Genomic DNA, 15904 nt, shown 5'->3' on the forward strand with positions numbered 1-15904 from the left:
GGGGAGTTACCTTTGTGGAGAGGGGAGTTACCTTTGTGGAGTGGCAAGTTACCTTTGTGGAGAGGCAAGTTACCTTTGTGGAGAGGCAAGTTACCTTTGTGGAGAGGCAAGTTACCTTTGTGGAGAGGGGAGTTACCTTTGTGGAGAGGCAAGTTACCTTTGTGGAGAGGGGAGTTACCTTTGTGGAGAGAGTTACCTTTGTGGAGAGGGGAGTTACCTTTGTGAAGAGGGGAGTTACCTTTGTGGAGAGGGGACTTACCTTTGTGGAGAGAGTTACCTTTGTGGAGAGGGGAGTTACCTTTGTGGAGAGGGGAGTTACCTTTGTGGAGAGGGGAGTTACCTTTGTGAAGAGGGGAGTTACCTTTGTGGAGAGGGGAGTTACCTTTGTGGAGAGGGGAGTTACCTTTGTGGAGAGGGGAGTTACCTTTGTGGAGAGGGGAGTTACCTTTGTGAAGAGGGGAGTTACGTTTGTGAAGAGAGTTACCTTTGTGGAGAGGGGAGTTACCTTTGTGGAGAGGCAAGTTACCTTTGTGGAGAGGCAAGTTACCTTTGTGGAGAGGGGAGTTACCTTTGTGGAGAGGGGAGTTACCTTTGTGGAGAGGGGAGTTACCTTCGTTGAGAGGCAAGTTACCTTTGTTGAGAGGCAAGTTACCTTCGTTGAGAGGCAAGTTACCTTTGTGGAGAGGTGAGTTACCTTTGTGGAGAGGGGAGTTACCTTCGTTGAGAGGCAAGTTACCTTTGTGAAGAGGGGAGTTACCTTTGTGGAGAGGGGAGTTACCTTTGTGGAGAGGGGAGTTACCTTCGTTGAGAGGCAAGTTACCTTTGTGGAGAGGGGAGTTACCTTTGTGAAGAGGGGAGTTACCTTTGTGGAGAGGGGAGTTACCTTTGTGAAGAGGGGAGTTACCTTTGTGGAGAGGGGAGTTACCTTTGTGGAGAGGGGAGTTACCTTTGTGGAGAGGGGAGTTACCTTTGTGGAGAGGGGAGTTACCTTTGTGGAGAGGGGAGTTACCTTCGTTGACAGGGGAGTTACCTCTGTGGAGAGGGGAGTTACCTCTGTGGAGAGGGGAGTTACCTTTGTGGAGAGGGGAGTTACCTTCGTTGAGAGGGGAGTTACCTTCGTTGAGAGGGGAGTTACCTTTGTGGAGAGGGGAGTTACCTTTGTGGAGAGGGGAGTTACCTTTGTGGAGAGGGGAGTTACCTTTGTGAAGAGGGGACTTACCTTTGTGGAGAGAGTTACCTTTGTGGAGAGAGTTACCTTTGTGGAGAGGGGAGTTACCTTTGTGAAGAGGGGAGTTACCTTTGTGGAGAGGGGAGTTACCTTTGTGGAGAGGGGAGTTACCTTTGTGGAGAGGGGAGTTACCTTTGTGGAGAGGGGAGTTACCTTTGTGAAGAGGGGAGTTACCTTTGTGAAGAGGGGAGTTACCTTTGTGGAGAGGGGAGTTACCTTTGTGAAGAGGGGAGTTACCTTTGTGAAGAGGGGAGTTACCTTTTTGAAGAGGGGAGTTACCTTTGTGGAGAGGGGAGTTACCTTTGAGAACCTTTGGGGAGATGCAAGTTACCCTTATGGAGAGGGGAGTTACCTTTGTGAAGAGGGGAGTTACCTTTGTGGAGAGGGGAGTTGCCTTTGTGAAGAGGGGAGTTACGTTTGTGAAGAGGGGAGTTACCTTTGTGAAGAGGGGTTACCTTTGTGGAGAGGGGAGTTACCTTTGTGAAAAGTTACCTTTGTGGAGAGGGGAGTTACCTTTGTGGAGAGGGGAGTTACCTTTGTGGAGAGGGGAGTTGCCTTTGTGAAGAGGGGAGTTACGTTTGTGAAGAGGGGAGTTACCTTTGTGAAGAGGGGAGTTACCTTTGTGGAGAGAGTTACCTTTGTGGAGAGGGGAGTTACCTTTGCGGAGAGGGGAGTTACCTTTGTGAAGAGGGGAGTTACCTTTGTGAAGAGGGGAGTTACCTTTGTGAAGAGGGGAGTTACCTTTGTGGAGAGGGGAGTTACCTTTGAGAGGGGAGTTACCTTTGTGGAGAGGGGAGTTACTTTTGAGGAGAACTAGGTTACCTTTGGAGAGATGCAAGTTACCCTTGTGGAGAGGGGAGTTACCTTTGTGAAGAGGGGAGTACCTTTGAGGAGAACTAGGTTACCTTTGGAGAGATGCAAGTTACCTTTAGAGAGGCCGATTTCCTCTATAAAAAGATTACCTCTATCAAGAAACCAGTTACTTCCAAGTTGATCAAGGCTAGTTACCTCCCAGTCAAGGCTAGTTACCTCCCAGTCAAGGCTAGTTACCTCCCAGTCAAGGCTAGTTACCTCCCAGTCAAGGCTAGTTGCCTCCCAGTCAAGGCTAGTTACCTCCCAGTCAAGGCTAGTTACCTCCCAGTCAAGGCTAGTTACCTCCCAGTCAAGGCTAGTTACCTCCCAGTCAAGGCTAGTTACCTCCCAGTCAAGGCTAGTTACCTCCCAGTCAAGGCTAGTTACCTCCCAGTCAGGGCTAGTTACCTCCCAGTCAAGGCTAGTTACCTCCCAGTCAGGGCTAGTTACCTCCCAGTCAAGGCTAGTTACCTCCCAGTCAAGGCTAGTTACCTCCCAGTCAAGGCTAGTTACCTCCCAGTCAAGGCTAGTTATCTCCCAGTCAAGGCTAGTTACCTCCCAGTCAAGGCTAGTTACCTCCCAGTCAAGGCTAGTTACCTCCCAGTCAAGGCTAGTTATCTCCCAGTCAAGGCTAGTTACCTCCCAGTCAAGGCTAGTTACCTCCCAGTCAAGGCTAGTTACCTTCCAGTCAAGGCTAGTTACCTCCCAGTCAAGGCTAGTTACCTCCCAGTCAAGGCTAGTTACCTCCCAGTCAAGGCCAGTTACCTCCCAGTCAAGGCTAGTTTTCTCCCAGTCAAGGGTAGTTACCTCCCAGTCAAGGCTAGTTACCTCCCAGTCAAGGCTAGTTACCTCCCAGTCAAGGCTAGTTACCTCCCAGTCAAGGCTAGTTATCTCCCAGTCAAGGCTAGTTATCTCCCAGCCAAGGCTAGTTATCTCCCAGCCAAGGCTAGTTATCTCCCAGTCAAGGCTAGTTACCTCCCAGTCAAGGCTAGTTACCTCCCAGTCAAGGCTAGTTATCTCCCAGTCAAGGCTAGTTACCTCCCAGTCAAGGCTAGTTACCTCCCAGTCAAGGCTAGTTACCTCCCAGTCAAGGCTAGTTACTTTCCAGTTAAGGCTAGTTACCTCCCAGTCAAGGCTAGTTACCTCCCAGTCAAGGCTAGTTATCTCCCAGTCAAGGCTAGTTACCTCCCAGTCAAGGCTAGGTACCTCCCAAGCAATGCTAGTTACCTCCCAGTCAAGGCTAGTTACCTCCCAGTCAAGGCTAGTTACCGCCCAATCAAGGCTAGTTACCTCCCAGTCAAGGCTAGTTACCTCCCAGTCAAGGCTAGTTACCTCCCAGTCAAGGCTAATTACCTCCCAATCAAGGCTAGTTACCTCCCAGTCAAGGCTACTTACCTCCCACCCAATATGACTCAGTTTTTAGCAAGCCGCTAACCAGACTGAGAGTCGAAGATCAAAATGAATTTTTTATGAGAGAGCCACAAAATTTGATTAACACAAGCCTATCCGATGTTATCCTGACGCCAAATGACTTCGAACAGGCGATAAATGACATGCCCATGCACTCTGCCCCAGGGCCAGACTCATGGAACTCTGTGTTCATCAAGAACTGCAAGAAGCCCCTATCACGAGCCTTTTCCATCCTATGGAGAGGGAGCATGGACACGGGGGTCGTCCCACAGTTACTAAAAACAACAGACATAGCCCCACTCCACAAAGGGGGCAGTAAAGCAACAGCAAAGAACTACAGACCAATAGCACTAACATCCCATATCATAAAAATCTTTGAAAGGGTCCTAAGAAGCAAGATCACCACGCATCTAGAAACCCATCAGTTACACAACCCAGGGCAACATGGGTTTAGAACAGGTCGCTCCTGTCTCAACTATTGGACCACTACGACAAGGTCCTAAATGCACTAGAAGACAAAAAGAATGCAGATGTAATATATACAGACTTTGCAAAAGCCTTCGACAAGTGTGACCATGGCGTAATAGCGCACAAAATGCGTGCTAAAGGAATAACAGGAAAAGTCGGTCGATGGATCTATAATTTCCTCACTAACAGAACACAGAGAGTAGTCGTCAACAGAGTAAAGTCCGAGGCAGCTACAGTGAAAAGCTCTGTTCCACAAGGCACAGTACTCGCTCCCATCTTGTTCCTCATCCTTATATCCGACATAGACAAGGATGTCAGCCACAGCACCGTGTCTTCCTTTGCAGATGACACCCGAATCTGCATGACAGTGTCTTCCATTGCAGACACTGCAAAGCTCCAGGCAGACATCAACCAAATCTTTCAGTGGGCTGCAGAAAACAATATGAAGTTCAACGATGAGAAATTTCAATTACTCAGATATGGTAAACATGAGGAAATTAAATCTTCATCAGAGTACAAAACAAATTCTGGCCACAAAATAGAGCGAAACACCAACGTCAAAGACCTGGGAGTGATCATGTCGGAGGATCTCACCTTCAAGGACCATAACATTGTATCAATCGCATCTGCTAGAAAAATGACAGGATGGATAATGAGAACCTTCAAAACTAGGGAGGCCAAGCCCATGATGACACTCTTCAGGTCACTTGTTCTATCTAGGCTGGAATATTGCTGCACACTAACAGCACCTTTCAAGGCAGGTGAAATTGCCGACCTAGAAAATGTACAGAGAACTTTCACGGCGCGCATAACGGAGATAAAACACCTCAATTATTGGGAGCGCTTGAGGTTCCTAAACCTGTATTCCCTGGAACGCAGGAGGGAGAGATACATGATTATATACACCTGGAAAATCCTAGAGGGACTAGTACCGAACTTGCACACGAAAATCACCCACTACGAAAGCAAAAGACTTGGCAGACGATGCACGATCCCCCCAATGAAAAGCAGGGGTGTCACTAGCACGTTAAGAGACCATACAATAAGTGTCAGGGGCCCGAGACTGTTCAACTGCCTCCCAGCACACATAAGGGGGATTACCAACAGACCCCTGGCAGTCTTCAAGCTGGCACTGGACAAGCACCTAAAGTCAGTTCCGGATCAGCCGGGCTGTGGCTCGTATGTTGGTTTGCGTGCAGCCAGCAGCAACAGCCTGGTTGATCAGGCTCTGATCCACCAGGAGGCCTGGTCTCAGACCGGGCCGCGGGGGCGTTGACCCCCGGAACTCTCTCCAGGTAAACTCCAGGTAAGGCTAGTTACCTCCCACTCAAGGCTAGTTACCTCCCACTCAAGGCTAGTTACCTCCCAGTCAAGGCTAGTTACCTCCCAGTCAAGGCTAGTTACCTCCCAGTCAAGGCTAGTTACCTCCCAGTAAAGGCTAGTTACCTCCCAGTCAAGGCTAGTTACCTCCCAGTCAAGGCTAGTTACCTCCCAGTCAAGGCTAGTTACCTCCCAATAAAGGCTAATTACCGCCCAATCAAAGCTAATTACCTCCCAGTCAAGGCTAATAACCTCCCAATCAAGGCTAATAACCTTCCAATCAAGGCTAGTTACCTCCTAATCAAGGCTAGTTACCTTCCATTCAGGACTACCTCCCATTGCAAGGCTAATTACCTCTCTCTCAAGGCCAGTTGCTAGTTACCTTCAAACGAAGCCGAATTATCTTTCAATCAAGGCTAGTTACCCCTGGACCTAGGCTATCATTTTCGACTAGCTAGTATTTTGGAGGTTTACTAACAGCCTAAATCACCTAAGTGGGTTTGTTAATTATAATCTGACAGGTAAACTCCCTGACACTGCTGACGTCAACTAATCGCCCTTACGAGAAGGGAGGTAAATGATTTTTGGTACCTAGTGAGCTAAATGTCTGAGTCCTGATTGAGTATTAATCCTGTTTTTGAGGGAAGGGAGAGATGAAAGATGGCTTAGTGGGAGGGAGAAGTGATGTTGGAGGTAGAGAAGGAGAGAGGGAATAGTAGGGAAAGGTAGGAAAAATAGATAGGTGAGAGAGAGAGGGGAATATGAGGGAAGAAAGGTAGGAATAAGAGAGAGGGAAGGTAGGAATAGGAAGGAGGGAGGGTAGGAATATTAGGGAGGGAGGGTAGGAATATTAGGGAGGGAAGGTAGGAATAGGAAGGAGGGAAGGTAGGAATAGGAAGGAGGGAAGGTAGGAATAGGAAGGAGGGAAGGTAGGAATAGGAAGGAGGGAAGGTAGGAATAAGAGGGAGGGTAGGAATAGGAAGGAGGGAAGGTAGGAATAGGAAGGAGGGAAGGTAGGAATATTAGGGAGGGAAGGTAGGAATAGGAAGGGAAGGTACGACTTAGAGAGAGGGAAGGTAGGAATAGGAAGGAGGGAAGGTAGGAATAGGAAGGAGGGAAGGTAGGAATAGGAGGGAGGGAAGGTAGGAATAGGAAGGAGGGAAGGTAGGAATAGGAGGGAGGGAAGGTAGGAATAAGAGAGAGGGAAGGTAGGAATAGGAAAGAGGGAAGGTAGGAATAGGAAAGAGGGAAGGTAGGAATAGGAGGGAGGGAAGGTAGGAATAGGAGGGAGGGAAGGTAGTAATAAGAGAGAGGGAAGGTAGGAATAGGAAGGAGGGAAGGTAGGAATAGGAAAGAGGGAAGGTAGGAATAGGAAGGAGGGAAGGTAGGAATAGGAAGGAGGGAAGGTAGGAATAGGAAGGAGGGAAGGTAGGAGTATTAGGGAGGGAAGGTAGGAATAGGAAGGAAGGTAGGAATATTAGGGAGGGAAGGTAGGAATAGGAAGGAGGGAAGGTAGGAATAGGAAGGAGGGAAGGTAAGAATAAGAGAGGGAAGGTAGGAATAGGAAGGAGGGAAGGTAGGAATATTAGGGAGGGAAGGTAGGAATAGGATGGAGGGAATGTAGGAATAGGAAGGAGGGAAGGTAAGAATAAGAGAGGGAAGGTAGGAATAGGAAGGAGGGGAGGTAGGAATAGGAAGGAGGGAAGTTAGGAATAGGAAGGAGAAGGTAGGAATAAGAGAGGGAAGGTAGGAATAGGAAGGAGGGAAGGTAGGAATATTAGGGAGGGAAGGTAGGAATGGGAAGGTAGGAATAGGAAGGAGGGAAGGTAAGAATAAGAGAGGGAAGGTAGGAATAGGAAGGAGGGAAGGTAGGAATATTAGGGAGGGAAGGTAGGAATAGGATGGAGGGAATGTAGGAATAGGAAGGAGGGAAGGTAAGAATAAGAGAGGGAAGGTAGGAATAGGAAGGAGGGAAGGTAAGAATAAGAGAGGGAAGGTAGGAATAGGAAGGAGGGAAGGTAAGAATAAGAGAGGGAAGGTAGGAATAGGAAGGAGGGAAGGTAGGAATATTAGGGAGGGAAGGTAGGAATAGGATGGAGGGAATGTAGGAATAGGAAGGAGGGAAGGTAAGAATAAGAGAGGGAAGGTAGGAATAGGAAGGAGGGAAGGTAGGCATAGGAAGGAGGGAAGGTAGGAATAGGAAGGAGGGAAGGTAGGCATAGGAAGGAGGGAAGGTAGGAATATTAGGGAGGGAAGGTAGGAATATTAGGGAGGGAAGGTAGGAATATTAGGGAGGGAAGGTAGGAATATTAGGGAGGGAAGGTAGGAATATTAGGGAGGGAAGGTAGGAATAGGAAGGAGGGAAGGTAGGAATAGGAAGGAGGGAATGTAGGAATAAGAGGGAGTGAAGGAGGTAGATATAGGTAGAAATGAGAGGGAGGGAGGTTGGTAGGAATAGGAAGGAGGGAAAGAACTAGGTAGGTAAGAATAGGAGAGAGGGAAGGAGGAAGGCAAGAAATATGTGGAGGAAAGATATGAAAAAATATAGAGGAGAATGAAGGAAAAATATAAATAAGAGGATAGATAAGGGGAAGGAGGATAGGGAAAAGAGAGATGAGAGAGAGAGAGAGAGAGAGAGAGAGAGAGAGAGAGAGAGAGAGAGAGAGAGAGAGAGAGAGAGAAGTATGAAAGGAATTGATGGAGAGAGAATAAATTAAGACACGCCAAAGAGGAAAGAGATGATAAAAGTAGACCTAGGTAAAAATAACACGTTTCGCTCAGAGTGAAACATCTTATCAATAAAGATTTATGCTGTTTCAGCCTTACCATCTTCTTGGTTCGTTTATCTCCGCAGTAAGAGGTAAAAAGAGAGGAATGGAGGGAGAGAGAAGGAGAATAACTGGGACCTTGATTAAAGCAAATTAAAAAAAGTGAAAGAAAATTAATGAAAAAACAATAGTGAGGGAAGACTGGGTGAAAGTATGAGAGAAAATAATTAGAAAGTTTGTTAATTATTGAAGGACCAACTGTGTGTGTGTGTGTGTGTGTGTGTGTGTGTGTGTTATGTGTGTGTGTGTGTGTGTGTAGTGTGTAGTGTGTGTTGTGTGTGTGTGTGGTGGGTTGTGTGTATGTGTGTGGTGGGTTGTGTGTATGTGTGTGGTGGGTTGTGTGTATGTGTGTGGTGGGTTGTGTGTGTGTGTGGTAGGTTGTGTGTGTGTGTGGTGGGTTATACTCACCTAGTTGTACTCACCTAGTTGAGGTTGCGGGGGTCGAGTCCGAGCTCCTGGCCCCGCCTCTTCACTGATCGCTACTAGGTCACTCTCCCTGAGCCGTGAGCTTTGTGTGTGTGTACTCACCTATTTGTGGTTGCAGGGGTCGAGTCTTAGCTCCTGGCCCCGCCTCTTCACCGGTTGCTACTGGGCCCTCTCTCTCCCCGCTCCATGAGCTTTATCAAACCTCGTCTTAAAACTGTGTATGGTTCCTGCCTCCACTACGTCATTTTCTAGGCTATTCCACTGCCTTACAACTCTATGACTGAAGAAATACTTCCTACTATCTCTCTGACTCATTTGTGTCTTCAACTTCCAATTGTGGCCTCTTGTTTCTGTGTCCCCTCCCTGGAACATCCTGTTTTTGTCCACCTTGTCTATTCCACGCAGTATTTTATATGTCGTTATCATGTCTCCCCTGACCCTCCTGTCCTCCAGTGTCGTCAGGCCGATTTCCCTTAATCTTTCTTCATAGGACATTCCCCTTAGCTCTGGAACTAACCTTGTCGCAAACCTTTGTACTTTCTCTAGTTTCTTGACGTGCTTTATCAAGTGCGGGTTCCAAACAGGTGCTGCATACTCCAGTATGGGCCTGACATACACGGTGTACAGTGTCTTGAATGATTCCTTACTAAGGTATCGGAATGCTGTTCTCAGGTTTGCCAGGCGCCCATATGCTGCAGCAGTTATCTGATTGATGTGTGCTTCCGGAGACATGCTCGGTGTTATACTCACCCCAAGATCTTTCTCCTTGAGTGAGGTTTGCAGTCTTTGGCCACCTAGCCTATACTCTGTCTGTGGTCTTCTGTGCCCTTCCCCTATCTTCATGACTTTGCATTTGGCAGGATTAAATTCGAGAAGCCATTTGCTGGACCAGGTGTCCAGTCTGTCCAGGTCTCTTTGAAGTCCTGCCTGGTCCTCATCAGATGTGTGTGTGTGTGTGTGTGTGTGTGTGTGTGTGTGTGTGTGTGTGTGGTGGGTTGTGTGTGTGTGTGTGGTGGGTTGTGTGTGTGTGTGTGTGTGTGTGTGTGGTGGGTTCGTGTGTGGTGGGTTCGTGTGTGTGTGTGTGTGTGTGTGTGTGTGTGTGTGTGTGTGTGTGTGTGGGGTGGGTTTGTGTGTGTGTGTGTGTGTGTGGTGGATTTGTGTGTGTGTGGTGGGTTCTGTGTGTGTGTGGTGGGTTCTGTGTGTGTGTGTGTGGTGGGTTGTGTATGTGTGTATACTCATATATTTGTAGTTGCAAGAGTCGAGTCACAGCTCCTGGCCCCGCCTCTTCTCTGGTCGCCACTAGGTCCACTCTCTCCCTGCTCCAAGAGCTTTATCCTGCCTCCACTACATCATTCTCCAGATTATTCCACTTCTTGTCAACTCTGTGACTGAAGAAATACTTCCTAACATCCCTGTAACTCATGTGAGTCTTCAGTTTCTAGTTGTGACCACTTGTTGCTGTGTCACATCTCTGAAACATTATGTCCCTATCCACCTTGTCAATTCCTCTTAGTATTTTATACGTCGTTATCATGTCCCCCCCATCCCTCCTGTCCTCCATTGTAGTCAGGTCGATTTCCTCTAACTTTCCTCGTAGGACATTCCCCTTAGCTCCGGGACTACTCTTGTTGCAAACCTCTGCACTTTCTCCAGTGTCTTAACATTCTTGACCAGGTGTAGGTTCTATACTGGTGCTGCATACTCCAATATGGGGCCTGACGTACACGGTATAGTGTCTTGAATGACTCCTTACCTAGATGTCTAAAAAACTATTTTTAGATTTGCCAGACGCGCATTTACTGCATCGGTTATTTGGTTGATGCACCTCAGGTGATATACTTGGTACAGTACTCACTCCAAGGTCTTCCTTGAGTGAGGTTTGCAGCCTTTGCCCCCAGAGCTTGTACTCTGTCTGTTGTCTTCTTTGCCCTTCCTCAAGCCCGGCCATGGTACAAGCCTGTACCATGGCCGGGCTCAAAGAGTAGATAAACTCTCGAAACTCTTCAAAGGTATATCAGAGGTAAGGTATAACCACTTGTCAGACCAGACCTGCAGCCTTCTTAGATCCGTTTGTAGACCCTCCTAATCCTCATATGTTTGTATTCTCATTAGTTTCACATTGCACATAGGGATACCTCTGTCTCTATCCATTCCTTCATACATTCATGTTCACAAGAAATAATACAGGTCCTAGTACTGATCCTTGAGGAGCCCCATTCCTCACATCCACCCTTTCCGATACTACTTTACGAACAGTCACCCTGTTTTCTTCCTGCGATGTATTTGTTGATCCACTGTAGTGTATTTCCCCTTTCTGCCTGCTCCTCTAGCTTTTGTTCCATTCTCTTATGCAGTACTATGTTAAAAGCCTTACAGTCCAGAAATATGCAGTCTGCCCATCTCTCTCCTGCCTTGTAGAATTCTAGCAAGTTTGAGAGACAGAATTTACCATTGTAAAGTTCTGCTGTTTGTTGTGTATTAACTCTCTCCTCTCGAGGGGATCCACCAGTTTTCTCCTGATAATTTTTTTAACTAGACATGTCAGTGACATGTATATAGTTTAATGCTATCTGTTTATTTTCTTAGATATTAGGGTTACATTTACTGTCTTCCACACTTCTGGCAGTTACCCTGTATCGACTGAACGATTGTTGACAGAGGCAGGCACAGTACCTCTGCTCCCTCTCTCAGTACCCACAGAGATGTACATGTATTTGGTCTCACTGCCTTCCTCACCTCTTCTGTCGTATATAATAGTGTCCAGCGCTCGCTGCACTCTCTATGGCACTCTTGTATCACTCCTATTTCCTCCAAGAATACCTCTGAATTTCTTGCTGAGCTCCTCACAGACTTCCTGGTCTTTTTTTGTGAGCTCTCCTTCCTTCAACCTGATTACCTGATCTTTTACTGTCGTCTTCCTCCTGATGTGGCTCGGATTTGACTTTTGATGTTGTGTCATTCTCAAATTGCTCTTGAGCCTCCCTTCTTAGCCATGCATATTCGATCATGGCGCTTCTGCTCGCTTCCTTGATTTCCTGCATTTTTTCCTTTCCTATATTTCCTCCCCACTGCTTTAGCACTATAAGCTTTCATCTCTCTGCCCCTCTGGGTGAACCATGGGCTCACTCTGTTCTTGCTATCGATTCTTTTGCTCCTGGGTATGAATTTCTCTGCCTCTCTGCACTTCCCAGCCGCATATTTTATCTCATTCACTCTCCTTCCAGTTCTCTTTCCCACTGCACCTCATTCATTATTTGCCTCGTGCAGTCACCTCTTTTGAAGTTTGGCTTCTCTCATCCTTCCTGTGCCATCTCTTTTCGAAAATCAAACTATTTGGTTGGTAGCATTGATGGGGCTCTTGTATTCAGTATCACCTATTGTCAAAATTGCTCAAGGTAAATACAAGGTTCAGCTTCGCTGGTTCATCCCCTCTCTGGTTATGTCTTTGATATGTTGGTTCATGAAGTTTTCCATTACCATTTGGCCTTACATGGCCACCTCCTCTACTGTGTCCACCATCGTTCTGTTGTTGACATGAGATTCTTGTCTAAGTCTTGCTGTTAAGTGGAGGGTTGTATATCACTGTCAGTACCACATAGCTTAGGCTTAATGTGCAGTAATTAACTCCTCTTTTCTTTATTCCTCTCACCTTAAAGCTTCACTGGGTTTTGATAAGCATTTCTGCTACTACTTTGTGCCCTCTTTCCTTATAAATTGAGATCCAACTGGGAAGATCGCATGTGTTATCTCTGTGACCTTTGTTTTCGTGAGTGTTATAATATCTGGGGGATTCTTCCATTATACATTCGTTAAATTCATCACATTTGTTATTCCACCAGTATGTGTGAACGAGGCTTCCGCTTTCCATTTTGTTATATTGTTCTGGTTCATGTGTTCCTGATTCCTTGGTCTTTGTGCATGAGTCTGGAGGGTGGGACGGGGTGCTGTGTGTGTGTGTGTGTGTGTGTGTGTGTGTGTGTTGTGTGTGTGTGTGTGTGTGTGTGTGTTGTGTGTGTGTGTGTGTGTGTGTGTGTGTAAAAGAGAGCGAGATACACAGGCGCACCCGTGCGCGCGCGCACACAGACATCCAGGAAGGCAAAGTGAGACACAAAAACTGACTGACTGACAGACAGACAGACAGACAGACACACACACACACACACACACACACACACACACACACACACACACACACACACACACACACACACACACACACACACACACACACACCAGCATTAGTGTTAGTGGGAAGCAGATAGAGAGAGAGAGAGAGAGAGCCTGTTTCCTCTCTTTCTCTTTAATTCCTGACGCCCTGTTTCCTCTCTCTTTAATTCCCTCCTCTTGTACAGTTGTGGACAAGTTGGAAGCTCCTAATAACTCTTGAATTGGCTGCCTGATGCTCTTGAAACTCTTGAACAAACTCTTGATTAACTTATCTTCCTTCCGTAAAAAGTGTATACAGACTGATGGACTGTTTATACCAGCTGCTGGAGGGGAACCTATCTATTCCAGCTGCTGAAAGAGAGCCTATCTATCCCAGCTGCTGGAAGGGAGCTTATCTTATCCAGCTGCTAGAAAGGAACTTGTCCTAGCTGCTGGAAGGGAACTTACTTGTCCTAGCTGCTGGAAGGAAACTTACTTGTCCTAGCTGCTGGAAGGGAACTTACTTGTCCTAGCTGCTGGAAGGGAACTTACTTGTCCTAGCTGCTGGAAGGGAACTTACTTGTCCTAGCTGCTGGAAGGGAACTTACTTGTCCTAGCTGCTGGAAGGGAACTTACTTGTCCTAGCTGCTGGAAGGGAACTTACTTGTCCTAGCTGCTGGAAGGGAACTTACTTGTCCTAGCTGCTGGAAGGGAACTTACTTGTCCTAGCTGCTGGAAGGGAACTTACCTGTCCTAGCTGCTGGAAGGGAACTTACCTGTCCTAGCTGCTAGAAGGGAACTTACCTGTCCTAGCTGCTAGAAGGGAACTTACCTGTCCTAGCTGCTGGAAGGGAACTTACCTGTCCTAGCTGCTAGAAGGGAACTTACCTGTCCTAGCTGCTGGAAGGGAACTTACCTGTCCTAGCTTCTGGAAGGGAACTTACCTGTCCTAGCTGCTAGAAGGGAACTTAAATGTCCTAGCTGCTGGAAGGGAACTTGCCTGTCCTAGCTGCTAGAAGGGAACTTACCTGTCCTAGCTGCTAGAAGGGAACTTACCTGTCCTAGCTGCTGGAAGGGAACTTACCTGTCCTAGCTGCTGGAAGGGAACTTACCTGTCCTAGCTGCTGGAAGGGAACTTACCTGTCCTAGCTGCTAGAAGAGAACTTACCTGTCCTAGCTGCTGGAAGGGAACTTACCTGTCCTAGCTGCTGGAAGGGAACTTACCTGTCCTAGCTGCTAGAAGGGAACTTAAATGTCCTAGCTGCTGGAAGGGAACTTACCTGTCCTAGCTGCTAGAAGGGAACTTACCTGTCCTAGCTGCTGGAAGGGAACTTACGTGTCCTAGCTGCTGGAAGGGAACTTACCTGTCCTAGCTGCTGGAAGGGAACTTACCTGTCCTAGCTGCTGGAAGGGAACTTACCTGTCCTAGCTGCTGGAAGGGAACTTACCTGTCCTAGCTGCTAGAAGGGAACTTACCTGTCCTAGCTGCTGGAAGGGAACTTACCTATTTCAAATGCTGGAAGAGAACTTGTCTATCTTAGCTGCGGGAAGGGAACTTTTTTTTATCCCAGCTGCTGGAAGAACACATTAAAGTTTCCAGGACACACTTAAGCTTCTCGGACACATTAAAGCATCCAGGATACATTAAGGCTTCTAGTACACAAGGCTTTCAGGACACATTGAAGCTTCCAGGACACATTAAAGCTTCCAGGACATACTGAGGACACTGGGACACGGTCCTGGAGCTCCATGGTGCTGGAATTGCCTGCTGCTGTGGTCTCCACATTCCTGATTATTTACTCTGAGAGTTGACTGTTATTCCAGAAGCTCGTGAAGGGTTGCTGTTGTTGCTGCTACTGCTGTTGCTTCTGCTGCTACTGTTACTGCTGTCTCTGGTGTTGCTGCTCATTCTCTTGCTTCTGCTGTTATTGCTGCCTCTGTGACGTTACTGCTGTTGCTAGTGTAGCAGCTGTTCGTTCAGTTTTTGCTGCTGCTGTCATTGATGATGTGGCTCCTTCAATTGCTGCTGTTCTTGTGCTGTTGCTGTCGAGGCTGTGTCAGCACCCTACATAGCTGCCGCTACGAAGCTGAAAGCTTTCAATGAAAAGTTGATCTGATGTCCAGCGGGTCGCTAGCATAAACAACCTGGTTGACCTGGCGGCCAAGATAGTAAGCTAGTCTCAGGTTACAGGTTAATAACAGGTAAATGCTGCTGTTGCTGTGTGTGTGTGTGTTCACCTCTAAGTGGTTGCAGGGGTCGATTCACAGCTTCTGGTCCCGCCTCTTCGCTGGTGTATGGATCTTCGCTACATATGTATCTTGCCTCCACTCCTTCACTTTCCAGTTTATTTCACTTCCTGACAAGTGTGTGTGTGTGTGTCTGTGTGTCTGTGTGTCTGTCTGTCTGTCTGTCTGTCTCTGTCTGTCTGTCTGTGTATGTGTGTGTGTATAAAAGAGAGAGAGAGAGAGAGATTAATCATGCAGGCACATTCTTGCCTAATGGATGTTTTTGTAACCAAGAATTAATCTCGGATAATTCTTGTTGGCTTCCTGGAAATTTGTCCTGCATATAAGACAATTTTCTTGATTACGGTCTTCAGACATCTCAACGCTGAGTCCTTCAGGATTCATAGAAGCCAGTTAGCTAGATACGAGTCCTGGGGGTGGGAAGTACAGTACCTGTACTCTGAAGGATGGGTGAGGATGTTACAGTCCTGGAGGTGGGACGTACAGTACCTACACTCTGAAGGATGGTTGAGGATGTTACAGTACTGGGGGTGGGAAGTACAGTACCTGCACTCTGAAGGATGAGTGAGGATGTTACAGTCCTGGAGGTGGGAAGTACAGTACCTACACTCTGAAGGATGGTTGAGGATGTTACAGTACTGGGGGTGGGAAGTACAGTATCTGTACTCTGAAGGATGAGTGAGGATGTTACAGTCCTGGAGGTGGGAAGTACAGTACCTGCACTCTGAAGGATGGGTGAGGATGTTACAGTACTGGGGGTGGGAAGTACAGTACCTGTACTCTGAAGGATGGTTGAGGATGTTACAGTACTGGGGGTGGGAAGTACAGTATCTGTACTCTGAAGGATGAGTGAGGATGTTACAGTCCTGGAGGTGGGAAGTACAGTACCTGCACTCTGAAGGATGGGTGAGGATGTTACAGTACTGGGGGTGGGAAGTACAGTACCTGTACTCTGAAGGATGGTTGAGGATGTTACAGT

The sequence above is a fragment of the Cherax quadricarinatus genome, chromosome 75, assembly GCF_038502225.1.
Source record: "Cherax quadricarinatus isolate ZL_2023a chromosome 75, ASM3850222v1, whole genome shotgun sequence".
NCBI lineage: Eukaryota > Metazoa > Arthropoda > Malacostraca > Decapoda > Parastacidae > Cherax > Cherax quadricarinatus.